Genomic DNA, 25904 nt, shown 5'->3' on the forward strand with positions numbered 1-25904 from the left:
GGTCTTAGCTGTGGGATGCCGGCCCTAGAGCAACATGGGCTTGATAGTTTCGACGTGCAGGCTTAGTTGCCCTGTGGTATGTGGGATCTTAGTTCCCCGACCAGAGATCAAACCTGCATCCCCTGCATTTGGAAAGCAGCTTCATAACCAACGGACCGCTAGGAAAGTCCCTGAGATAACTTATCTTGTTATTCCTATTTTGTAGAAGGAGCAAGTGAGGTATAGAGAGGTTAGTCTCTTGATCAAGGCCACACAGCAAAGAAGCAAACAAACCAGGACTCCAGTGAGAGCTTGTGTTCTCAACCACTGCCTTAAAAGAAAGTTCAATAGGCATTCTGGATTTTAAAAAAAAAAAAAAAACAGGCAAAATACCTTGTGAGTTTCCACAGTGGCCCCTGGATCTTGAATGAGGTTCTGGGGACCTGAGATCTGATTCCAACCCTGCCTTCTTTTTGAGCCTCAGTTTTCTCCTTTGAGACAGCATTTGAAAGCCATAGAAACTGTCTTCAGGGTGTAAGGGGACAGGCCCCCAAACAGGCTGTATTCATTTCCTGTGGCTGCCTAACAAATTACCACAAACTTGCTGGCTTAAAACGACAGAAATTTATTCTCTCTCAGTCCTGGAGAGCGGAAATCCTATTATAAATCAAAATATTAGGAGGGTCACACTCCCTCTGTTTTTTTTTAAACTTTTCTTCTTATTACTTTTATCTATTTATTTTCGGTGGCACTGCATTTCCGTCGCTGTGCTCGGACTTTCTCTAGTTCCGGCCAGTGGGGGCAGCTCTTTGTTGAGGTGCTTGGGCTTCTCATCAGGTAGCACAGGCTCTCGATTCATGACTCAGCAGTTGTGGCACTCGGGCTTCGTTGCTCCGAGGCATGTGGAATTTTCCTGGACTAGGGATTGATCCCAGGTCCCCTGCATTGGCAGGCAAATTCTTCACCATTAGACCACCCTCTGAATTTTCTAGGGGAAGATCCTTTCCTGCCTCTTCCAGCTTCTGGTCGCCCCAGGTGTTCCTGGGCTTGTGACTCAATCAGTCTCATCTCTCCCTATTTTCACGTGACCACATCTCTAACCCTCTCTAGTTTCCCTCTGCTGGTCTCTCTCTTTCTCTCTTTTATTATCTACTTCTCCATTTATGTAGGTCTTCCCTAATTTCTCTCAGCAACGTTTTATTAGCTTTCAGTGTACAGATCTTACACATCTGTTGTTTGTTTATTTTTGACCATGCTGCACGGCATCCAGGATCTCAGTTCCGTGACCAGGAATTGAACCTGTGCCCCCTGCAGCGGAGGCGTGAGTCCCAACCCCTGGACCTCCAGGGAATCTCCTCCCCCCTCCCACTGCCTTTCTCTTGTAAAGACGCTTGACATTGGGTTTAGGGACCACTTGGATAATCCACAGTGACATCATCTCGAGAGCCTAACCTTAATTATATCTGCAAAGACCCTTTTTCCAAATAAGTTCCCATTCACAGATCTCAGGTGGACTCATCGCGGGTTGGAGAGGGGCACGTCATTCAACCCATTACACAGATTAAAACAGAAAAATGAGAGCAGGAAAACATGCGGCAGAGTTTGGGCTGGGAGGTATCCAAAGCTTTGTGATTGCACGCCCCCGTTCCGGTGGGGAATGTCCAAGCACGCGCCCTTGGAAGCCCAGAGTGGTCCTGGTGGCCTTCACACGATGGTCAGAAGTCGGGTGTGTCCACCATGCTGACATTTCCATGAGGATGGGAAGTCTTTAAGGGAGTCTTTTTCATTCTTCAACTCTGAAAGTGGAGTTGAGAGATTTTCTTTGTCACAAAATTCCAAATAATAATAAAAGTCAAACACTCATACAGCACTTAACATGTGCCAAGTCTTGTTCTAAGTATTTAAATATCTATTAATTCATTTAATCCTCACAAAACCCCCTCTGATGTCTTGCCGATTCTCCTTTCATAGAGGAATAAACTGAGGTGCAGAGAGGCTAGAGTTTCAGTTTGGAAGTTTCAGAGCTTGAACCCTGTAGTCTGGCTTCAGTGTCTAGGTTCTTGATGTTAAGCCTTACTGTCACCTGGAGGCACACCATCTCACATTAAATCTGAACTCTGAAGAAGCCATACTCCCAGATCCCTGGTCAGGGATTGGCTACTGCTGCGATGTCTAATATGGCAGCCGCTTGGCTACACGTGGCTCTTAAGCACTTGACATATGGCTGGTCCAAAATGAGACATGTCATGAGTGTAAAATCCACATCACATTTCATATACTTAGAGTGATAAAAAAAAAAAAAGAACATAAACTATCTCGTTATGAAAACTGCTGGCCTTCTCTGGTGGTCCAGTGGTTAAGAATCTGCCTGCCAATACAGGGGACACAAGTTCTATCCCTGGTCCAGGGAGATTCCACGTGCCCTGGGGCAGCTAAGCCTGAGCACCACTAGTGCAACCTGCAGTCTAGAGCCCCCGCTCTGCAACAAGGGGGCCACCGCAGTGAGGAGCCTGCGCGCTGCAACCAGAGAGACGCCCCTGCTCACCACGACTAGAGAAAGCCCGTGAGCAGCTACAAAGACCCAGCGCGGCCAAAAATAAATAATTTTCTTTTTTAAAAAAGGAGACTGATGATATTAAGTTCATGTTAAAATAATTTTTTACATCTATCTGGTTCAATAAAATACAGGAACAAGATTATTTTCACCTGTTTCTTTTGGCTTTTGCAGGGGAGCTACTAGGCCATTCAAGCTCACGTCCTATTTCTTGTGGACAGCGTTGGTCCATGGGATTTGCTGTCTCTCCATCTGGGAGGGCATCAGATGATGGGGTGCCACTTGTTCCGGGGGTCACTGAGCCTCAGGATTTCTTGTGATTGTTCTGGAACAATCCATGTCAGAAGCACATTCAAACAGAGCAACTAATGCTCACATCAAAAACATGGCCTTAAAGGACGCTCTCAAATTCCTCTCTGCACCAGACCCAGGGGAAGAAGCTACTTAGCCGAGAGAGACCGCAGTGCCAGGTAGTACTTTGCAGCCACTTGGTGTCTGGAGTACACTTTTTATTCATAAATTATATACACGCGTGCCTTTATCGGGCTTTCCAGGTGGCGCCAGTAATAAAGAATCCGCCTGCCGAGGCAGGAGATCTAACAGACCCAAGTTCAATCCCTGGGTCGGGAAGATCCCTTGGAGGAGGGCATAGAAGCCCCCTATAGTATTCTTGCCTGGAGAATTCCATGGACAGAGAAGCTGGTGGGCTCGGTCTACAGGGTCACAAAGTGTTGAACACCACTGCAGTAACTTAGCACGCACGCATGTGACCTTACTAAAAACATTATAAAAACTTACAAAACGGAGATAAAGGGACTTCCCTGGTGGAACAGTGGTTAAGACTCCACATTTCCAATACAGGAGGTGCAGGTTTGATCCCTGATCAGGAAACTAAGATCCCACATGCTGGGTGGCATGGGCAAAAAACAAACAAACAAAAAAACCCTCGAAACAAACAAAACAGAGATAAAATACTCATGGATGAACCAGGCTGCATGAGATCACGAGTTCAAATCCTGACTCTGTCCCCTCCCTGGCTGGGACTCCTTCTATGAGTCCCACATCCAGGAACTGTAAGTGTTTGTTCCTGTCCCTTGAAGGGTGTTGGGGGATGTCAGAGAGGCCGTGTGTGCAAAGGGCCCAGCACGCTACCAGGCAGAGAATGAGCTACAACAGCCACCAGGTTTCTCGAGAGGCTGGGAGCTGGCTTAGGTGGGAGGGAGTCATGTTAGGTCAGCAGAGGGGATCGCTGTGGTGGACCTCAAAGCACGGAGCACTACTCACTAGGTGGAGAAGGATGGGAAAGGTATTTGGGCAGAGAGAGCAGAACGTTTAAGTCCGGAGGCATGCGTGAGGCACTGGAGAAAGGCAGGCTGTTGCAGTGTTGTTTGAAGGTGAAGTGGCGAGTGTTAGGGGAAGGGGTGGGGGGCAAGCGATGGAGTTAAATAAAGCAGCAGGCCACGGAAGGCCTTGTAGATCACAGGACCAGAGCACCGGGGACCCACAGCAGGCTCTGAGCAGGGGAGAGATCTGAAAGGAGCGGGCTTGTGGTTTAGCAAAATCCTTGCAGGTGGGAGGGGGCAGATCCGTGGCAGGAAACCAGGGATGAGTGTAGATGTGAAGGAAGAAGTGGGGAAAGGGGGCCAAGTAGGCAGCTGGGTCAGAGTACGGAAGAGGAGGAAGGAGAGCATATAAAATCTTTAAAAGATAGAATGGAGGGAGGAGTTCTCTGGTGGTCCAGCGGTTAGGAGTTTGCCTGCCAATGCAGGGGACACAGTTACCCCTGGTCTGGAAACATTCCACGTGCCGCAGGACACCGAGGCTTGTGCGCCCGCAACTACCAAGCCACGCCCTGCAACTACTGAAGCCAGTGTGCCCTAGAGCCCTGCTCTGCAACAAGAGGAGCCACCACAATGCGAAGCCCTGCATGGAAACTAAAGACGTTGCTGCAACTTCAGAAAGCCCGAGCACAGCAATGAAGACCCAGTGCAGTTAAAAAAAAAAAAAAAAGAATAGAGGAATTCCCTGGCGGTTCAGTGGTTAGGAATTCTCAGCTTCCATTGCAAGGGGCGCAGGTTCGATCCTTGACTGGGGAACTAAGGTCCTACAAGCTGTACAGGGTGGCAAAAAAAAAAAAAAAAGAAGAATGGAGATGAGTGATGGGCTATGGGAAGTAAGGGGAAGAAGGCGTCAATAGGACTTTGGTCCAAGAGACAGGGTCTATGTGGGACTAAGCGGAAGCTGGGGGCCTGGGAGAAGGAACCAGAGGCATAGGAGGAAGATACTGAGGTCAGGGTCAAATTCTGTGGGACAACCAGGGGGAGGCATCTAAGAAGCTTCCAGATACATGGGTCTGGAGTGCAGGAGAGATGGCGAAGCAGAGGCTGGGAGGCAGGCAGAGCTCAGACAAGGCTGCAGTCCCGACAGTGGGAGAAACTGGAGGGTGCAGTAGGGTAAACCCACCATCGGCCAGTGACGACAGTGGAAAGTGGTCCTTCCCGGGACAGTAGCCTCAGAGTCGGGTTCTCATTCGGATCTATACCTGGGCACAGGAAGATGAGCAGACCCAGAGCCACCACAGGAGTGCCTGCCCGATGAGGGGTGGGGGCTCAGGTGTATATAAGCAGTCCATGCCTCCATGGGTGTGCGTGTGCATGTGTGTGTGTAATGAATGGGTACTTCAGGAGGTACAGTTATAGAGGTGGTAGAAAGTTCCTGGTTGTGGGGGTGGTTAGAAAGCGACAGTGAATTAACTGGGAGTCTCTCAGTTTCAACTGCAGACTGGTTCAGGGAAGCATTGGTCACACTTTCAAAAGGTCAAGGGGTAAAATCAGCTTCAGTCACAGCTTGATCCAGGAGCTTAAACGATGATATGAAGTCACTGTCCCATATCTGGGTTTTTTATTTCTCTGATTTTCTCCTTAGGAAGACATTCCTTGAAGTAGCAAAGACAGCCCTAACAGCTTGAGGCTCATATCTCATCCTCTTAGCCACCCCAGAGGGGAGAAAGGGCTCCTGCTCAAGGGCTCATCATTCATTGTCTTAAATGGGCCACATGCTCACCTCTGACCCAATCACTGTCCTCAAAGTCCAGCCCAATTGGAATACTTTGATTGGCTGGACCTAGGTCAGGTATCCTCTGGAACCGAGATGGGGTGAGACCCAAGACAATCAGGTGAACTGAACTTGAAAAAGGGGTGGTTTCCCAAAAACCAAGAAGAAATTTGGCAAAACCAGAGATACTCATGTGGCTGGAAGCAAAGGGAGACGGGAAAACAGATTTTCTCTTCTGTTAATGGGGTGTGGGATTATGACCTCACCTCTGAAGGTTAGGGTGAGGATTATATGAATTAATACAGGTGAGACATTTAGTAGACTGCTCAGTAAAAAGTAGGTGCTGGATAAGAGGTAGCTATTATTTAAAAACCAGTAATCAGTATTACTATTATTGATAATGAATGGCATCTATGTGCTGGGAGGTAATGAGCACCCAGGCTCGGGAGGAAACCAAACTGAAGCTGAGCAATCATGGAGTGAAAACTCATGCAATCTACACTGTACAAGCTCAGTCCCCAAGTGATTCTTCTCGGGGTTTCTGTTTCCAAGTCTATGAAATGGGGTAAGGGGACTGAATGAAACCAGATCATTTTAGAGTGTCACCTCCTTAGAAAAAGGCTTCCCCTGGATTACTCTCAGTGTGTGGGTGCTCCGTCCCGCCCCACTCTGCGAACCCCACGGACTGTAGCCAGCCAGACTCCTCTGTCCATGGAATTTTCCAGGCAAGAACGCTGAAAGCGGGTTGCCATTGCCTACTCCAGGTGAATCAAGGATGGAACCCAAGTCTCCTGCTCCTCTTGCATCAGCAGGAGGATTCTTTTATCACTGAGCCATCTGGGAAGCCCACTTTTACCAAAGCATTCCTCTAATTATAATAGATCCTCCCATTTTATTTTCTTAACAGTGCTTACCACAATCTGAAGTCATCTTATGGTTTTTCTTGGGGGGGAGGGGCATACCATATGTCCTGTAAAATCTTAAGTTCCCCAACCAGCAATCGAACCCATGCGTCTGAAGTGGAAGGACAGTCTTAACCACTGGACCACCATGGATGTCCCAAATCATCTTTTATTTATTCAGTCTCCCCCATTAGAATGTCAGTCCCACAACACCAAGGATATTTGAGGTCTGTCTTGTTCACGCTAGCACGGTCCCTGGTACACATTAAGCCCTTGATAAATACTTGTCCAGTGACTAGCTAAATGCTGTTTATAAAAACATAGGGTGCCTAGTTTTCTGATAGGTAGTGAGTTCTCCATGAAGGGAAGTGCTGGAGGTGAAACTGAACGAGCAGTACCTTGCAACTCATGATGCGAGGCCCCTAACCCAGTTCCTGTCCCGGCCTCAAGTTTCCTCATTTATAAAATCGGTGTGTGGCCGGCCGTGGGTGGTTTCTGGGGGTGTGTGAACTCCTGGCCCGGCCCCTGCCTGCGATCCCCGCAGGGGCCACCAGGGGGCGCGGCCCTCAACCGCTCGAGCCCGGGTGGATGCTTCCCGACGGTCCTGGAATATTCTGAGCCGCGCTGGCTTCCAAGCGCTCAGGAATCCAAGAGTTTGTGCGGATGGGCGGGTGTCCGCGCTCCTCGCAGGGGGGCGGGCGGTGACTCAGGCGCGCGGCCCCCAGTTCTCGCGAGGGAGCGTGCGCGGCCTCGGGAACTCGCGCGGCGCAGCGTCCATTTTTACCCGAGCGCCGCTAAAAATAGTCCCCGCGCTCCGAGCGGAGCCCGAAATAGCGGCCCCCAGATAAGGCAGGACGACTCAGCGCTTCCGGGGAGCGGAAGGGGGAGGCAGCGGGGGGGGGGCGAGGGGAGTGGGGCCGGGCTCAGCTGGGCCTCTCCGCGTAGCTGCGGCCGGACGACCGGCCCCCGCCGTCCCCGCGCTGCCCCCAACTGCGACCCCAACCCGCATCTTCCGAGCTGTCACCAGCCTCGAATCAGTGCCCCTAGCCCTTCCATGCCCCGCAGTTCCCTGTCTCCCGGTCCCCCACGCCTCAGTTTCCCCTCTGTTCTTCACCCCGACCGTTATCCAGCTTCCCCTTCCGTATCCTAGCCTTATTCTTAACCCTGCCGCCCTTCCCCAAGTCCCCCTCTGACATTCGCCTCCATCCCTCAGCCCACCCTTCCTGAAGAAGCCCTGTCCCTATTCTCTCTCGCCTTTCTGAAGCCCACCTCGCGCCCCGTCTCCCCCCACCCCCAGCCCTCAGTTCCACTTCTATGGGGGTATGATGCAGAGGTCACAGGAATTCACGCCGGACCAGCCAGGCAGAGGGCTGGAGTGAGGCTCTGACTTCTTGGCTAGTTTCTGTAGTGGATCCGATAGGCTTAGTTCTGGGTCTTAGCCAGGTTCAGGGCTCATACTATGCCAAGGGTCAGGGATTCAAGCCTGAGCCAGGTTTGGGGCTCAGACTGGGGACAGAGGCAGGTCTGCTGTCACCACAGTTGGGGTCTCTGTGTCACCAAGTCAGGGTTCTGCCCAGCGCCCCACTGTTTGGCTCATCAAACCCAATTCAACTATGATTCTTCCCTTCCTTGCAAGTGTGGGACAGGATAGCCCCATGCAGTGCGAAGAGCCGAGAACCCTGCTCCCGCTGGGCCTGGGCCTCCCCTTTGCACTTGGATCCTTGAGGGGCACCTTCCTATTCTGATATCCTGTGACTCTTTCAGTGCCTACCCTCAGAATCAGCCTCAAAGATTTTATACCACGCTCACCTGAGGTTCAGTGCCTGCATCTTTCTAGTCTTTGAAATACCACAGAACAGAAACTGCCCTGTAGAATGATGTCTCGATGAAAATTCAAGCAGAAGCCTTCGGCTGCGGATGGAAGGCACCCTCAAGTGCTGTGCCTGTCCGTAGTAGCCACTGAGCTCTAGGCAGGTGCCTTGGTGGTTATGTTGTCTGGATGGGACGTCAACCAGCAGGCAAAGGGACTGGGCTGGAGGATCCTTTAAGGCAAGAAGAATCGTGCAGCTGGATGGAAGAATTAGGCTAGAAAAGTGAGCAAGGGCTAGACAACCCTGGGCCCCATGGGCCATGATGAGGAGCCTGGACTATTTCCCCCAGGGTCACTGGGAAAGCCATGGCAGGTTCTGAGGAGGGGAAGGACCCAGGCAGGTTTGAAGACCTTTCTGACTGCTTCCTGGAGGTAGACTGAGGAAAGGAGGGGGAGAGGAGGGGCCTGGACCTAGGGAGGAGTGAGAGGAGAGGAAAGAGCAGATTTGAAAGACAGTGAGACGGCAAGAAGGGCCAGACTTGGTGGCTGAGAGACTGTGATGGCAAAGAGGTGCCCAAGATGAGGCCCACGTCTCTGCTCAGGTGAGACTGGGATGGTGGGGTCACCCTTGACATGAGGCCCAAGAGGAGGAAGGGCAGGTGTGGGTAGAGGAGGCCCCGGTAAGTTTCAAAGTTAGTCCAAAGAGGGTCATTTTTAAACTTTTTTAAAAAAAGGTATTTTAAAAAATTGAGGGAACATATACTGGCAAATGGCGCCCCACTCCAGTACTCTTGCCTGGAAAATCCCATGGATGGAGGAGCCTGGTAGGCTGCAGTCCATGGGGTCGCTAAGAGTCGGACACGACTGAACGACTTCAATTTCACTTTTCACTTCTATGCATTGGAGAAGGAAATGGCAAGCCACTCCAGTGTTCTTGCCTGGGGAATCCCAGGGATGGGAGAGCCTGGTGGGCTGCTGTCTGTGGGGTCGCACAGAGTCGGACATGACTGACGCGACTTAGCAGCAGCAGCAGCAGCCTACTGGCAAATGGGCTTCCCAGGTGGCGCTAGTGGTAAAGAACCCACCTGCCAGTGCAGGAGACATAAGCGAGGTGGGTTCCATCCCTGGTTTGGGAAGATCCGCCAGAGGAGGGAATGGCAACCCACCCCAGTATTCTTGCCTGGAGAATCCCATGGGCGAGAGGAGCTTGGTGGGCCACACTCCACGGGGTCACAAAGAGTCAGACACAGCTGAAGTGAAGCGACTTGGCACAGAAGCACATTGGCAAATACAAAAGAGTATACTTTGAAAAAGTAAATTTCCCTCCTCCCTCTGATCCCTACTTCTCACTATTACCTACATCCCCTGTGCCTTGGCCTGTGCTAAGCCCATCATAGAAGTGACCTTGTCCAAATCACTCATCACCCAGTGTGTAAGCCAGGCACCACTGCTATACCCATTTAAGAGAAGTGAAAATTGAGGCTTTGGAGAGATGTGGGAATGTGTCCTTTCAAGGGTCTGGCTGTGAAGGCTCTTCAAACTTGAAGGTATGGGAGCAGATGCAATCAGAGGAACAAGTCCAAAGGGCCAGGGTCCAGAGCCCAAGGACCTGGAGGGGAGTGACTGGGAGTTCAAGGAGGCTGCCTGGAGGAGGAGTGAGGAAAGCAAGGAAGGTGCCTTCCAGAACCTTCTTATGAGGGATTTGGATGGAAGCAAGTCACTGCCTTTGGGGGGCTGAGGCGTCCCTGGCTGCAGGGCAGTGCCCCCTCCTCATGCCCCAGAGGTGATGATAGGGACAGACTGAGGCTTCTGGATGACAACTCAGGGACACGGTGATAGCACAGCCGGCTGTAATGACGTCGGAGTGATTCGACAACGACCAGCATCTCTAGTCATGCCCTGTGGGGGGCATGAGGATGGGAGGAAGTGACAGGCCACGGGGGTGGGGGCAACAGGGATGCAGTCATTCAGAGACCAGGGGATTTAGGAGCTGAGCCAGTGTGTCCTGCCCCCTACACCAGGGAAGGCTGGGTGGGAGGATCCGTGGTTTGGGGCTCTGTTTAATGAAGAAGGTCTAGTTTCTGCCACCTTTGACTGGGATGGAGTAGGTCTGGGCACAGAATCAGGGGCCGCTGGTATCAGGGACTTCTGTTTTGTTTGTGGCTTGTTCCCCATCACCCAGGACATGACTGGCACAACAGTAGGGGCTCATGTTTGTCGAATGAATCGAATGAAAGGGATCAGCACTCCTTGGATCTCTTGCCTCACAGCCGGGGCCATCAGGCCGCCTCAGCCAGAGGCATTGCTAGGAATACCCTTCCCCACCCAGGGTCTCATCTCAGTCCCCGCTTCCCGAATGAGGTTGAGGGGTGGGTGAGGGGGGTGAGCAAGAAAACGAGTTCTTGCCTCTGATGGACTCCGCCCACATGTGATGTCACAAGCCGCTTGGGGATCCCGATCCCTGTCCCTCCCTTGGGATGGGGCGTGGAAAGGAACCCGGGAGTCCTAACTTCCGCCCCTCCCCGGGGCCTGGCGGTATTACATAACCCCGACGTCGCGTCCCCAGGGATGTCTCCGGACGTCCTGGCCAGGCCGGGGACAATGGGCGGGGAGAGGCCCTCCCGCCAGGAACCTGGAAGTGGCAAGGGCACCCTCTCCTCTGATTCACCCTTGTTTCCGTCCCGTTTAAGCCTCCTCCTTCTCCTCAGGGATCCGTATCTCCCCCAAGCTCTCTACCCTCACTTCTTGGTCCCCGCTAAATTTCAGCTCTGTCCCGGGCTGCAGATTTGTCTCGGCCTGCAAATATCAGCTCTCTACCCAAACTCCCTGCCATCATACCAGTCCTCTGTCATTTCTGAATACCCTAAACGTCCAGTTTCCCACGCCCTCCTTCACTCATCCATGTCGAGGTTGGGGTGGGGGGAGCCTGTCCCGGGTCCCTCAAACTATCCCCAACTTCTACCCGCCACCCCCCACCCGCCCTCCCAAACTCCTCCCGTGGCTTCTCCAAGCTTCCTCCATCACCTGTCTTCCCCAAATCCCGCCCCACCTCCCTCAAACTGATCCCTAATACTCTTTCTCGTGCCTAATCCAGCCCCCTTGTCTCCCGAAACTGCCCAATATTCCTACTTCATTCCCCTCAAATCGGGTCTCCGATTCCCTCCCGACTCCAGACATCCGCCGGGCTCTCTCGGCCCCAGACCCCCGGCCACCGGCGCCCCTCCCCAGCCCGCTCCCACGCCCTGCTCGGGTTCCCAGGCTGCCCCCCCGCGGTGGCCCAGAGACCCAGTTTGCCGCGGCAAAACATTGGTCTCCGGGCAACAGGCCCCGCCCGCCCCAGGCTGCCCGCTGGAGTCCCGCCGCACCGGGGCCGAGACTGGGCGCGGAGGCGGGGTGGGCGCACCAGGCTGGGGCCTTCGCCTCCGGAGGTCCGCCGGGCGCAGGGACCCGAGGAGACGGCAACGCGGAAGTAGAGATTCTGGGCTCCGGAGTCAGAAACCCCGAGAAATTCGTAGAGTCTGAAGGGAGCTGTCTGGGACTCAGTAATAGAGGCCGCGCAGCCAAGGAAAGAAGGAATGGGCCCTGAAATAAACATGGGGATGATGAGGATAAACACAGACAACGCACCGGTCAGCAGGGACGCCCCTGAAGGCAGGGTAATCTACCTCGGGTCTGTCTTAGGGACTTCCCCCTCTGACTCTTAGTTTCCGTATTTGTGCAGTGAGTAGCGCTTCGCATAGAGGGCTGTTGTGACAATAGGGATTCAACAGGAGGATTCAGTGAATTCACCGACCTAGAACTCGTGGCACACTCCCGGCACGTCATTCATTCGTTCAGCCTATTTCTCAAGCACACATTATGTGTCAGGTACTGTGGTAAGCGCTGGCAATTCAACAGTGAACAAGATGAAGGTCCCTTTCCTCCCAGAAGCTCACTTGGGAGTGGGGAAGGAGATGATGGACCTTACATAGCACATTGGAAAGTAGCAGTGCTGGGGAGGTAGAGAGGAAGGGAGGGTTGAAGTTGCCAGTTCAAATAGGGTGGTCAGAGAAGGCCGACATGAGATGGTGATTCTTTGAGCAAAGACTGAAAGTTGGTGAGAAAGGAGCCGGTGGAGATATCTGGGTCAAGAGCATCTGGGTCAGAGAGAGCAGCAGATGCAAAGGCCTTAAGGGGGGGAACACGGCTGGTGTGTTGGAGGAACAGGAGGAGGCTGGTGTGGCTGGAGCAGAGAAAGGGAGGGGAAGGAGAGTGGCAGAGACAAGGAGCCTATGGGCCATGGTGAGGACCTTGACTTTTACTCTGGGTGAGTTAGACGCCAGGGGAGGGTTTTGAGCAAAAGAGGGACATGAACTGACTTTGATTTAAACAGCATCCCTCCAGCTGTATATGGGGATGGGCTTCGGGAGGCCAGAGTGGAGGCAGGCAGACCAGCAAGGCCACCCAGGCAATAGTCCAGGCAAGAGGTGATGGCAACTTGGACAAGGGGCAACAGGAATCATATTCTGGAGATGTTTGAAGGCAGAGCTGCAGAATTTGCTGACAGGCACATTCATGGCCAGCCCTCAATAGATGGCAGCAGTTACCATTTTGTGAAAGAGAGCTCACAAAATCCTCACACAAGTCCTTATCCTCCCCATTTTACAGATGCAGAAATCAAGGCTCCCAGAGGTCATTCAGCTTGCCTAAGGAGTCAGCTCAGTCTGGCTCCAAAGATGGTACCCCTCTATTAGGTTGGTTCTTCCCAAGTTCACAACACCCTCGGAGTCTGGAGCTATACCCAAACTTATCCACATGGGCCCCAGGACCCCTGGAGCTATATCCTCATTAGCCGCACCCAGTGGGCGTAGAAAGTGGTGGCCTGACAGAAGAAGCTGCCTGACTGGTGTTCCAGTTGTCAGCTAGTCACCCATGCTGGCCCGGGACACTGGCTTAAAGGCAGGCAGGTACATGTAGAGAGGGTCCACCCAGAACCTCCCAGCCCAGCATCCGCTTCCCACACTCAGTCCCAGCACTGGACCCGGCACACCCCAGTGCTGCCTGCATCGACCTGTTGAATACAGTCACACACACGCACGCAGGTAGGTACGTGGCCCTCCACCATGAAGGTGCATTTTCAGGCAGTGTGCAGAAAATGCAATTTCTGGCTTTATCTCTCTGTTTCCATATCTCTCTGCCTCTATCTTTTTGTCTCTGTCTGTCTGAGTCTTGCTATCTGTCTCTCTCCGTACCCTGACCCCCTGCTCTGTCCACACTCAGGACCCTCTACGTGCAGGGGAGATCACTCTTGTCCCTGGCCATGTCTCCATGGAACCTCACCTATTATGTGGCATCAGAACTTAGCATCAGCCAACAGGGACCTATGTACAGCACTGAGAACTATACCCAATATCTTGTAATAATCTAAAAGGGAAAAGAATGTGGAAAAGAGTATATATGTATATATATATATATATACACACACACATATAATTCAATCAGTTTACTGTTCACCTGAAACTAACACAACATTGTAAATTAACTATACTTCAATTTAAAAAACCATTAAGAAATAACACCTGGCATCAGGACACGTGTGGAGGCCTCAGATCAGTTGTTCAGAATCTCTCAGGCAGACTCTCCCATGTTATAATCTCTGCCACCTCCTTCTCTCAGATTCTGACCCACAGCTTTTGGGTGTGGGACTGAGGCAATCCACCTTTATCAAGTTGCTGAGGAGATGGGGCTCCCTGTCAATCTGCACTGCCGTGTGTGCACACTAAGTCGCTTCAGTCGTGTCTGACTCCTTGCAACCCCACAGACTGTAGCCCGCCAGGCTCCTCTGTCCATGGGCTTCTCCAGGCAAGAATACTGGAGTGGGTTGCCAATGCGCTCCTCCAGGGGATCTTCCCGACCCAGTGATCGAACCACATTGTTTATATCTCCTGCACTGGCAGGCAGGTTCTTTACCTTTAGTGCCACTTGGTACTCCATCTGATTTTGCACAAAGGAAAGAGCAGAGGCCCAAGGAGCAGAGGAACCATCCCGACACCCACAGCACTCAGTTGTGAGGGGATTGGTGCTGTTCAGAATCAGTGGACTCTGGGATCAAATTTGGGAGTTAAATGAATTAAACAGAATCACAGAGACACAGAGGGAGACCCAGAAATGGATAAAAACCCAGAGAAAGGGGAGTGGGAGGGAGGCAGAAACCCAGAAAGGGACTCAGGGGAACAGAGATAGAGAGTGACAGAAAAGCACAGAGATGGCATAACAGAGACAGAGAGACAGCAGAAAGATGAAGAGGGAAACTGAAGACATATTAAGAGACAGAGACTGAGACACAGCATTTAGGGGGATAGAGAGACCCCAATAGAGGCATATTTTGCATGAGGCAATATACATGATAGGCTTGACTTCCTAGAAGCAGCCAGTGCCACAGTTTGGCAATTGCAGGCTTAGCAAGCCAGGTCCCCTCCCTAGGCTTGACATGTAGGATGCACATTAAACACGTTTATATAACCTGCCCTCTGTGCAGAATCTAAGAGCTTTACATAATGTAGCCCCATGAGTCATGCTGCAGACATGGGGCAGTGACCTGACACACCCCATGAGAGCGGACCCCTCACCCAGGACCGTTACCTGGAAGTGACTATGTGAGAAGTGAGAGATCACAGGTTTCACTGAAGAGAAAGCAGAGGGTCAGAGAAGGCAAGGCATTTGTCTGAGGTCACACAGCCAGGAGCCAGTAGAACAAAAATTCCAATCACATCTGCCTGATTTCCTTGCCTTTGCACCCCAAGACACAAAGAAAGGCGATGACTGACAATGCCCTGCGATGTGTTATTTCATAGAATAGAGGAAATGATAGTTAAAACATCAGCAATAATATGACAGCCCCTGTGTATTTAGCACTCTGTGCTGCAGTAAGTACTTTACAAATACCATCTCATTCCAAATCCCAGTGAGGTAGGGAAAGAATTCAGTTATTAAAGAATATAATTTCACCTGTTACGTACAGAGCACTTACTATGTACTAAGTACTTAACAGTATTTCATACAGTCAGAGTTCTGGAGGCGGATGATGCTATCACTCCCATTTCAGGAAGCAAAGATGCTCAGAAAAAAGAAGTTACAGGTCAAGGTCACAGAAAGGATATTTGAACCCAGGTCTCTCTATCGGTTTATCTTTGCCACCCACTCTCCCGTGGAAGTGCGTGCCTACAAGTGTACCCTATGCACGTGTGCAATCGATCTAACATCTTGCACTAACATCTTAAAAACTTTAGTTCAAATATCAACAGTCCCCAGCTTATACCCTTTTCTCTACTCTAGGAGGGTGTAAGCCAGCCTCCGATTCCCTAAATCTTTCCAACGCCTGGGCAGCGACCCTCCCTTCTCCCTGCAGAGCCTCAGTCACGCCGCGCGGTCCAGCCGGATCCAGTAAAATGTTCCTGCCTCTTTAAGAGAATGAACAGTCGGCCGGCGTTGCCTGGCAGCGCCTCGGCGGTCGCCAGGCAACGTCAACAAACGACTCAGCCGCCGTCTCCGCGCTCTCCGCCCCTCCGCCCGCGCAGACGCGGTGACGCGACGGGCTGTGGAACGCCGTCGCTTAGCAACGTGAAGGCTGTTTGTCCCGGGCCTGGCCGCGCGGCCGCACAGGGTGCAACCAGGACCGGCCCGGGCGGACAGACGAGCCGTCCGGGAGCCCGGTGTGGGGGGGGCGCTGCGGTGATGGAGCGGGGGAGAACCAGGCCCCCAAATTGCCGGTTTCCCTTTAGACAGCCGCCGTCTGCTTGTCACCCGCTCCTCCTGTCTGACCTAGGACCGCCTCCGCTGGGTATCTGTCCGTCTGCGCCCCCTCCTCCCCGGCATGTCTGTCTGTCCAGCATCTCCCGCGCGGTGGCTGTCTCACATTCCCCCAAATAATAACAACTAAAATAGATCCAAGCACACTTCTCTGGCCTGCTTTTGCCTCAGACTCCCAGGTTCCCCGGTGCGCTGTGGAGTTTGGGGTCCCAACCAGTGGAGACAGGCAGGGCACACACACACACACACCGGAGCCAGAGCGCGAGAGCTCCCTCCCGCTCCTTTCCCTGCTCCCCTCGGGGTTTCTTGCCTGTCTTCCTCGATGCTCTTTCATCAGACAGGCAGCCCAAAACCCTTCCATCCTGTGTCCGGGAAGCTGTCCACAGCTGGGAGGTTTTAATAACTCATCCCCAACACACACACCCGACACCCCCGAACCAGTAGCTTCATGTGACCAGGGCTGGGGCAAATCTCCAAGCAGAGAGAAAAAACTGGGTGTTTGACTGTGAATGGTTGTGGCTGTAGGTGAGTGATTCTGTCCGTGACAGTCTCTATCTGCGGTTTCCTGTGTGAGAACATGCTTATGAGGGCTCCCTTCATGTGTGTGAGAGCAACTGACGGACTCAGGCAGTGGTTTCCTCAGTTTGCACTTGTGTAACTGGATGTATTGGAGAAGGAAATGGCAATCCACTTCAATATTCTTGCCTGGGAAATCCCATAGACAGAGGAGCTTCGTGGGCTATACAGTTCATGGTGTTGCAAGAGTTGGACTTGACTTAGCGACTACACCACCACCACCAACTGGATGTATGGGTATCTGAACCCTGCTGACTGTGTGTTTGGGTGTGTGTACTTGAGTCTTTTTGTGTAATCGTATGTGAAATATGACTATGTAAGTACCTATATACGTATATTGGAGAAGGAAATGGCAACCCACTCCAGCGTTCTTGCCTGGAGAATCCCAGGGATGCCGGAGCCCGGTGGGCTGCCGTCTATGGGGTCGCACAGCATTGGACGTGACTGAAGCGACTCAGCAGCAGCAGCGGCATGTACACAGCACTACAGATACACACATTTGGGTGTGTACAGTTTTGCTTTCAGCTTGCCTGTCTCTGTGTGTGTATGTGTACAGTTCTGGATCTCTGTGTATGGTCATCTTGTGCGACTGTGCAGGTGGCTGCGTTTGTCAGTCAGTTATCTCTCAGTTCTTTGCACAGAATTTATCAGTCTTTAGTTATATATTTCTTTGTTTACTGTCTCCCCTATGGGGCTGTGTGCTCCATGAGGACAGGGCCTAGGGCTGTCGTGGTCACCGCTGCATTCCCAGCACTTCTCTGCACACAGTAGGTACTCAGTAATTACTGTTGAGTAAATGAATCTGTGACTCACGTGTCCACGTTGAGTGCACATCTGTGTAACTGTGTGAATGCTTCTGTGTCTCCTATGTGTGCCTTCCAGCTTTGCAGCTCTTGGTAAGCCGTGTCTAGTTGTATAGCTCTGATTTTCAGCATCACCACACTGGGAAACATAGCTGGATTTCAGTCAGTATTTGTGGACTTGAACCGTATTAGCATTAAGACCTCTATGGACCTCAGTTTTCTCATCTGTAAAATGGGAATAATTGCCCACACTCATGGGACTGTTGTGGGGAGTAAATGAATTCCTACAGAGAACGTTTAGAAAGTGCTCAGCACAGAATAAACTTATGAAATACCACACTTGACTGTCAGCAGTATTGTTACTTCCTCTCTGTGTGTGCCCTGTAAGCATGTGTCCAGAATATGAGTTACAGGCTCAGGCATTAGCTGTGTGGTTTAGTGTCAGTTCCCTTCCTATAAAATGAGCGTGACAACAGGCTTCCTCCACGGGTGGCTGTGACCAGATGAAGATGTGTCTCTAAGTCTTGACCCTGGTATAAGGACCTAGGGAGCCCTCGGTGTCTGCTAGGCCGATCATGGATGAAGCTCAGGTTCTAGGAAAGGCAGTGGAGGGTAAAAGTTTGGGGGTAGGGAGAACAGAGGCTTAAATCATTCATTGGAATGGAGAACGAGGAAAGTCCAAGAGGGAAGGAGAGGCACCTGCTGCGGCAGGCTGGCTGAAGGTCAGAGTCCTGAAAGGACTTCCTCCCAGGGGCTGTTTGGGAGCCAAGGATTAAAAGTAACTGGAGCTGTTTGGACAGCTGCCTGGAGGAACAGAAACTAGCCTGAGTCTTGCAGCCTGGTGGGATCTGGGGAGGGGGGATAACAATAGCAATAATAATATTATAAAACTTTCAGGCTCTGATGGGGCACTGTGAGGAATTTCTGTCTTATTCTCAGCTCTGTCCCCAGTGTCTGGAGAGCCTGACACAGGAGAGGTGCTGAGAACATGTGTTTGAATGGCTAGTTGAATGAATAAGTTAATGAATGAATTCCATCCCATAACAATCTGTTAGTCCTGGTCTCCAGGGGAGGTGGGGAGGTTCCGGTGGGCTGCTGGGGCTGGCCTGGGGTCTGAGCCTCTGGAATCTGCCTCCTGCCAGTCCCCTAGTCCGCTGTTCCCACAGCTCAGGGGTGTGGAGGGCGTGGAGGGGGCCGGGAAGGGAGTGTCAGGCTGCCTGCCGGCCGCCAGCCCTGGAAAGCTGCCCGTGTCTGCAGGAGGGAGAGGGTAGCTCTGGGCCTGAGTCACACTCAGAGAAACCCCGGACGCATACCTGGCCGCTGACATCACAGACCAGGGCACCCCCAGCGACCCAGACAAGCCGACTGAATCACAGGCGGAATTCAGCCACCCCGGGTGCGGGCACGTGGCCCACTGTGACACCCCTCCCCCGACACCCCCGCGTGGCTGTCTGGCTGTGGGGGCCAGGCAGGCCGCATTCGGGTCAGTGAGGGGGCACAGGCCTGAGTCAGGGACGGGGCAGCTCCAGCCTGAGACCACCCTGTCCAGCCACAGGCATCCTCAAGGTGCAGGAAGGGGAGGCAGGGGAGGGGGGGTCAGCCGGTGGGGAGGCCCCTGGGCCATAAAGAGGAAACCCGCACTGGGTATGACTGTGAGGCTGTGGGTTGTGGCTAGCAGTTAGATGACCTGCTGGGGGTGGGATGGGGTCTGGGTGTTTGCGCAGAGAACAATGGAATCACCCTACGTGTGCTCACGCACACATGCACGCAAGCACACACACCCCAAAGTGGGGAGGCCCTGCCTCCCCCACCCACTACCCCAGAGCCTCACTACCAGTGTCGGAACCAGTCTTCACTTCACACAAACCTGCAGGTTGGGCAAGTTCCCTAAGGGCTCCTGGCCTCAGTTTCCTGATCCGTTGAAAGGGGATAATAATAATTATTGCCATTGCAGCTCACACTTACAGGGAACTTATTTTCTGCCAGGCACTGTTCTAGGCATTTTTACATACAAACTCATTTATTCCTCAAAACGCTAGGAGGGAGGTGCCGTTATTATCTCCACTTTACAGATGAGGAAACTGAGATCAGAGAAGTTGCTTGCCCAGAGTCACACTGCTAGTGCCCTCCTTTATAGTGTATCAGAAGACTTAAACAAGAAAATACAGCGGATCTGTAAGGAGCAACAGGCACATGGTTAGTTTTCTCAAGTGACTGCCAGCTATATTATTACTACTATTATTTTCATTCAAAGTGCAGCTGTAAAGGTCTCCAAAACTGTTATCCACCTTGGTCCAGTCCTTCCTTTTAGCTTCCTGCAGGCTCTCCTGCTTCCTCTTCTTTGGTCTTGGATGTCTATAGTAGGGAGAGTGTTTTCACGGACTCCCTCCTTATCTAAATCTTTTCAGGATCTGACAGCAGTTGCCCAGACCCACCTCCACCAGCAAGTCCTGACTTGCTCAGGCCTCCCTAAGCGCTCCCACCTCCCCACCCCCATGCCTGGAGTGGTTATAGCCAGTGCTACACCATCACACTGTGTGGGTCTGAGGATGGGTGAGAGGTTGGCTCCCACAGTGAGGGGGTTCACAGGGCCTCTGGACCAGGGCCTGAGACAAGTCAGCATCTGAGAGTAGCCTCTGCTCAGCAGTGCCTGCATGCCCTCACACGTGAAACTGCGCGTGTGTAGCTGTGAGCATGCATGGGAAAGAGGGTACATAGTAATGGGGTCTGAGTATGTGATGCTGTGTCTCTGTGTGCCTTGTTCTGCAGGTTCGTATGCAACTTTGAGCAAGAATGTGAAGCTTCCCTGCGTCCGAGTGACTTGGAGGCGGGAACCTCCACACAAATGTGGGTAGCTAAGAAATTCTGCCAGTCCACAGCCCTGGGGGCCTCTCTGTGGCAGTGGGGTGCCTAGCTCTGCCAGTTTGTGTGTGTAGAGCTGCGGGCCTGTCAGTATCTGTTGTGCGGTGTCTGTGCATTTCTGCAATGTGTGTGCACGAGAGTGTGTGTTAAGCTGTGTGACTGTGTGTTCGCTTCGTTCTTTGTGTGTCTGTGCAGACAAAGGTGAGAGGTGTGCATGCACATTTGTGTGTCTGTCTTTTTGTCTCCACGGTTTGGATTCTGTAAACCAAGCCTCCTCCTCCCCACCCCTGACAATGTGTCCACCTCGACCCTGGGAGGACCCAGGGTCACCAGCTCAGCTGTGAAAAGACAGGGAGGACAGACAGGTGACTGTTTACCAACACTGAGAGCCAGGTCCCAACACCCGTGTACAGCCGCCCCGCCTGTCAGTTAGTCTATAGCATCTTCCCCCTTCAATCCATGAAATGGCAAAGGAACAGATATGTTTCTGTCCAAGGCAGTCTGTCAGAGTTGATAACTGAGTGAGTGAGTGGATGATGAAGATTTATTTAATCAACAAATATTTACTGAGCACCTGCTGAGTACCTGGCACTGTGCTGGGGATGTGGCTGTGACTTGGACAACCTCGACTCAGGTCTGAATAAGACACCCCAATGAAGAAGAGCAGATTGTCCCCAGAGAGTGATGAATCCAGACAGGCATAGAGGGGAGGAGAGCTCTCCAAGGGAAGGGTGCTAACCCAGGGAGGGCTTCCTGGAGGAGGGAATAGAGGAGCTGAGACCTGGAGGAAGAGAGTATGAGCTAGAGGGAGGAAAAGGGGGCATGCTCCAGGCAGAGGGAAGAGTACATGCAAAGATCTGAAGACCAGGGAGACAGACCACACGAAGAAGAGGAGGGGGAGGCGAGACTGGAGTGGTTGGCCCCAGCCAGGTCATGCCTGACCTTGTGGGCTGTGGTGAGTGAGGAGTTTGGATGCAGGACGCAGGGGTACTAAGGGCAAGCTGAGTCCCAAGTTTGGATGCTCTGCTTCCCTGAAACTCCACAGACACCGCCTCCAGGAGGCCTCCAGGATAGCTCAATGGAGAGTGGGCCCAGCCAGCCAGTGACACTCACTACTTAACCCTGGGCCCAGAGGAGCCAGCAGTTACTAACCAGCTCGGTTCTACCCTCTTGGAGGTCACAGGCGCCGCAGTAGGACCTACACCCACCCATGTGCGCCCTCCCCCTCACGCCTCAGAAACTCTCACAGGCCTGTCTTCTGGAGCCAGAGCCTTGGAATCACACAGGGGCTGCCTGGAAACACACAAGACTACACCAGACATGCGTCGTAACCAGATTCCCCAGCTGGCTTGATTTCACAGAAACAGCTGAAAAACCCTGTTCTCAGGTTTAACCTCCCTGTGCCTCGGTTTCCTTCTCTGTACAATGGGAATAATATCAGAACCTACTTATGGGGCTGATGTAGTGTGAGGATTAACTGAGATAATTCATGTGAGCAGAGCTAACTGTTTACTTCCCGTATGTTCTTTCTCTTTTGTTTTTTTTTTCATAATTTCATTTATTTATTTTGGGCTGTGCTGGATCTTCTGTGCAGGCTTTCTCCAGCTGTGGGAGTGGGGGCTATTCTTTGTTGCAGTGCTTGGCCTTCTCATTTGCAGTGGGTTCTCTTGTTGCAGAGCACAGGCTCTAGGCGCATGGGCTCAACAGGTGCGGTCCCCGGCTCTAGGGCACAGGCTCAACAGTTGTGGCCCAGGGCCTTAGCTGCTCCACAGCAAGTGGGATCTTCCCAGACCAGAGATCGAACCCATGTCTCCTGCATTGGCAGGCAGATGCTTCACCACGGAGCCACCAGGAAGCCTCTCCTTGTCATTTTTATTGTTAAATTTCAGAGCTGGAAAGGACTTTCAGAGCCCATGGCCATCTAACCTTCTTGCCCTATGGGTGGGGATATTGAGGAACACAGTAGCAAGGGTTTTGCCAAAGGAAGAATTAAAGAATGAGGGCTCCCTTTGGCAGAATTGGGTCTCCCGGGCTGTTTACAGGATGCTCTGAGCAACCGCAGCTGTCGCTGCTTCCCCACCCCCAACAGGAACAGGAGGCTCAGGGCTCTCCCTGCTCCCCATCACCTGCAGAGCCCAAGCCCTTGGGAGCCAGGGCAGGGGTCCCGCCCTCTCGTCTACACTCAAGTCCTCCTCTTCCTCCTGGAAGCTCCCTGGTATTGAGCCTCATGGAGGAAGACATGCCTTGCCCCCGCCATGCTGCGAGGGCATGTCTGCGTATATGCTCAAGTGAGACTGCGTGAATGTGAGGGTGTGTGTGTGTGTGTGTGTGTGTGTGTGGTGTGTCTTCAGGGCCAATTTTTCCCTTAGGTGCAGAGAGCATGGTACTAGGACCTGTGATAACTTTAGGGGCCCATATAACTGTTTAAATTCTTTTCTTTGGTTGGCCAAAAAGTTCATTTGGGGTTTTCCCTAATATCTTCTGGAAAAACCTGAACAAACTTTTTGGCCAACCCAAGAAAACCCAAGAAGAACTGAACTTCTAGGTCAAGTGAAATGTTTTAATATTCAGTATTTGTCTTTATACCAATGCAGTCATGAAGAAATACTTTAAAAAATGTCTTTATAGAGAAAGAGGCCCACAAAGGCAAAAGTACTCAGGACTCAAGAAAACAGCAATGTGATCTGGTGTGTCTGGTGGCTTTGTTTTATTTTTTATCGTTACTTATTTTTTAAATGAATTAATTTTTTTTTTTTTTTGGTAGCACAGCATGTGAGATCTTAGTTCCCTGACCAGGGACTGAACCCACATACCTTGCCTTGAAAGTGCAGGGTCTTAACCACTGGACCACCAGGCAAGTCCTAGGGTGGCTTTGTTTTAAAAACAAAACAAGCCCCTCCATTGTGCCAGGCATGTTCCAAGATATTCACTTCACATGATCCTCCCACCAGCGTCATAAGCTGGGCACTATTTCTCCTCTTCTCCAAGGACAGAAAACAGGCTCCAGACTTCACCAGCTCAAGTTTATCCAACTACTAAGTGGTGGGGTCAGAATGTAAGCTCAAGGCACCTAGTTTCTGGGTCTGCCTATGGGCGGGGGGCAGGGGGAGGAGGGCAGTAAATGCCCAGTGCCTGCATGAGTGTCACCATCTGCCTGTCAATATATCGACACATGTAACTCATTTAATAATAATTAAAAGCAGGGGCTACACTCTTATCCTAGCTCTGCCACTACTTTGCTGTGTGACTCGAGGCAAGTGACTTCACCTCTCTGGGCCTCTATTTCCTTGCCTGCAAAATGATAGTTCCTACTTCCTAGGAGTGTTGTGAGAATTAAATAAATTAATACAAGTGCTCAAAAGAATTAACACACAATTGTCATTGTGTGTAAAGAGCAACCACAAGTATCTATAGTGAGGATGTACCGTCACATGTGTTGGTAACCATGTGAAGGTGTGTTTCTATGTGCGGTGTGTGTGTGTCTGTGTGTACGTGTGAAACCTGAATGCCAAGTATGCCCCTTTGAGGACATGCCAGCAGTTGTGTGGTCATAGGGGCCACCTCGGTTGGGGTATGAAGGTCTCTGAGCAGCGAAGGTAGGCATTTATGTGTCTCCTTTATTCCGTGGGAGAGATGAGGGGCTTGGACAGAACAGGAATGAGGGGTCACTCCCTGTCTGATGCTGGAGCCGAGTCACTGCCTGCTGGTGGTTGCTGTGTCATCTCCTAGTCCCCTCCCTACTCCCAGACTGGTGGCAGACAGAGGGGGCGTGGGGGAACGAGGTGTTTGAGGCTGGGCTTTTTTCTCAACCTCCCTGTATTGAGCCCATGTCCCTTCAGCATTCCCCATCTCCCTCCCTCCTCCCCACTTTGGGGACAGGGAATCAAAAGTCTGCTGGGAATGAGGAAGACCTAACCCCTCCAACTTGGCTTCATACCTAATGTGTGACCAGGAGCCAGCCCTCCCCCTCTCTGGGCCTGTGGGATTCAACAGTTTTAAGGTGCTTCTTCCTCTGTGCCCTGGCTGAGCCAGGCTCCAACCTGGGAGAGAAATGCCAGGAACTCAGGTTTATGAAGCAGCTGGTGAGATCCTTACCACTATGTGCCAAAGAGTTGGAGGCTTCCGGGTCTGAAATACCCTAATTAGACTCTTGAACCACATTTCCTAGCAGGGTCTGAAATATCTTAATTAGACTCTTGAACCACATTTCCTAACTGGATAGCCAAGTAAGCAGCTTGCTCCCACCCACCCCCACCCCCTGCCTCCGCCATCGCCCCCCAAGCCCGACCCGAAACCTGGGTTATAATAGTGTATGCTGTGAGCAGACAGGAAGAGGTTTGCAAGGTGTATCACTCCCCACCACTGGAAGTTGTTATTTCAATAATCCCAACACCCAGGTTTTTCAGGGAGTGTCACTGAAACAGGCAGCTCTCGGAGGAACAGAACGAGAATTCTGGGTTTGAATTTCTTGAGATCTTGGGCAAGTCGCGATTTATCCTTTTCCTCTTTTATAAAATGAAGATTTTCTGAAGCTGTACAAGGATTGAAAACCTTGTATTGAAAGGCTTAGTACAAGGACCGGTATTTGGTAAATGCTAAATACGTGGCATCTATTATTATTATTATATCATTATTATTACTATCATTTATTTCCCACCCCACCCCCCCCCACCGCCGTCACACATATTTCTGACGACGAATAGGATTATAAAGCAGAAAGGGGAGCACCAGCAGCAGCAGGGACACTTCACCTCAAGTTTCATTCCCCTCCCCCTCCAAACCCGCGTACCTCCCAAACGCCGCACCTCTGAGGGCAGTAGGGTCCAATATACACACTCTTTGTCCATCCGGGAAAAGTGAAGCTGAAGTTCAGAGAGAAGAAAAAAAAATTTTTTTTCAAGGTTGCACAACTAGTCAGGGCAGAAGCTCGTACGAGCCTAGGGACTCCACCCGCACCTCCACTTTCTCCTGTCTCGGGACTCAGTTTCCTCGCCTATGTGACTACAACCACAAACCCAGTCTCCTTTTGAAGATTGACCTTCCTCTCGAGAGAGGGCGCTGCACCATCAGGGGAAATGGGAGGGGCGGCCAGAGGGATATGGACCCCCAAGTTGGGGTCTCCCCAGCCCGGGATCCTTTGCCGGGTCAGTCTAATAACCTATTAATACCAGCCCTCCCCCGTCCCCCGGGCGGCACTGGACTGCGCAGGCGCGGGCGGGTTCCGCAGGCGCGCCGGGTGAGCGCGCGAGCGAGCGAGGGATTCCCTCTGACGTAATTGCTAGGATACCAAACAAACACTCAGCCGCGCCGGCCGAGCTCCTTATATGGCTAATTGCGTCACAGGAACTCCGGGGAGACCGGCCGGGATCCCCTCCCGCCGAGTGGTCCAGAATGCAGCCCCCAAGACCCCCAAGGCCACGAGGGTGATGCAGATGATCAGATCGAGGCTAAGACAGACCTCTTGCCGGACGGTGCGGGGCTGGGTTCACAAGGGCCGGAGATATCGAGAAGTTTGCCGAGTGAGGGACGGTGACGTCAACAAGGGGGCCGGGCCCTGGGCATATAAATACAGGCTG

General features: G+C 52.0%; 1 long non-coding RNA gene across 1 annotated transcript; it reads right to left on the bottom strand.

Annotated features, from left to right (window-relative positions):
• Nucleotides 737-25881, bottom strand: LOC108638001. The gene is made up of 3 exons (XR_001919522.1): nucleotides 25787-25881; nucleotides 25118-25190; nucleotides 737-1775 (listed from the first exon to the last, which is right to left on the bottom strand). It is a non-coding gene; the product is annotated as an uncharacterized LOC108638001 (long non-coding RNA).

Source organism: Capra hircus, chromosome 18 (genome assembly GCF_001704415.2).
Source record: "Capra hircus breed San Clemente chromosome 18, ASM170441v1, whole genome shotgun sequence".
Classification (NCBI taxonomy): domain Eukaryota; kingdom Metazoa; phylum Chordata; class Mammalia; order Artiodactyla; family Bovidae; genus Capra; species Capra hircus.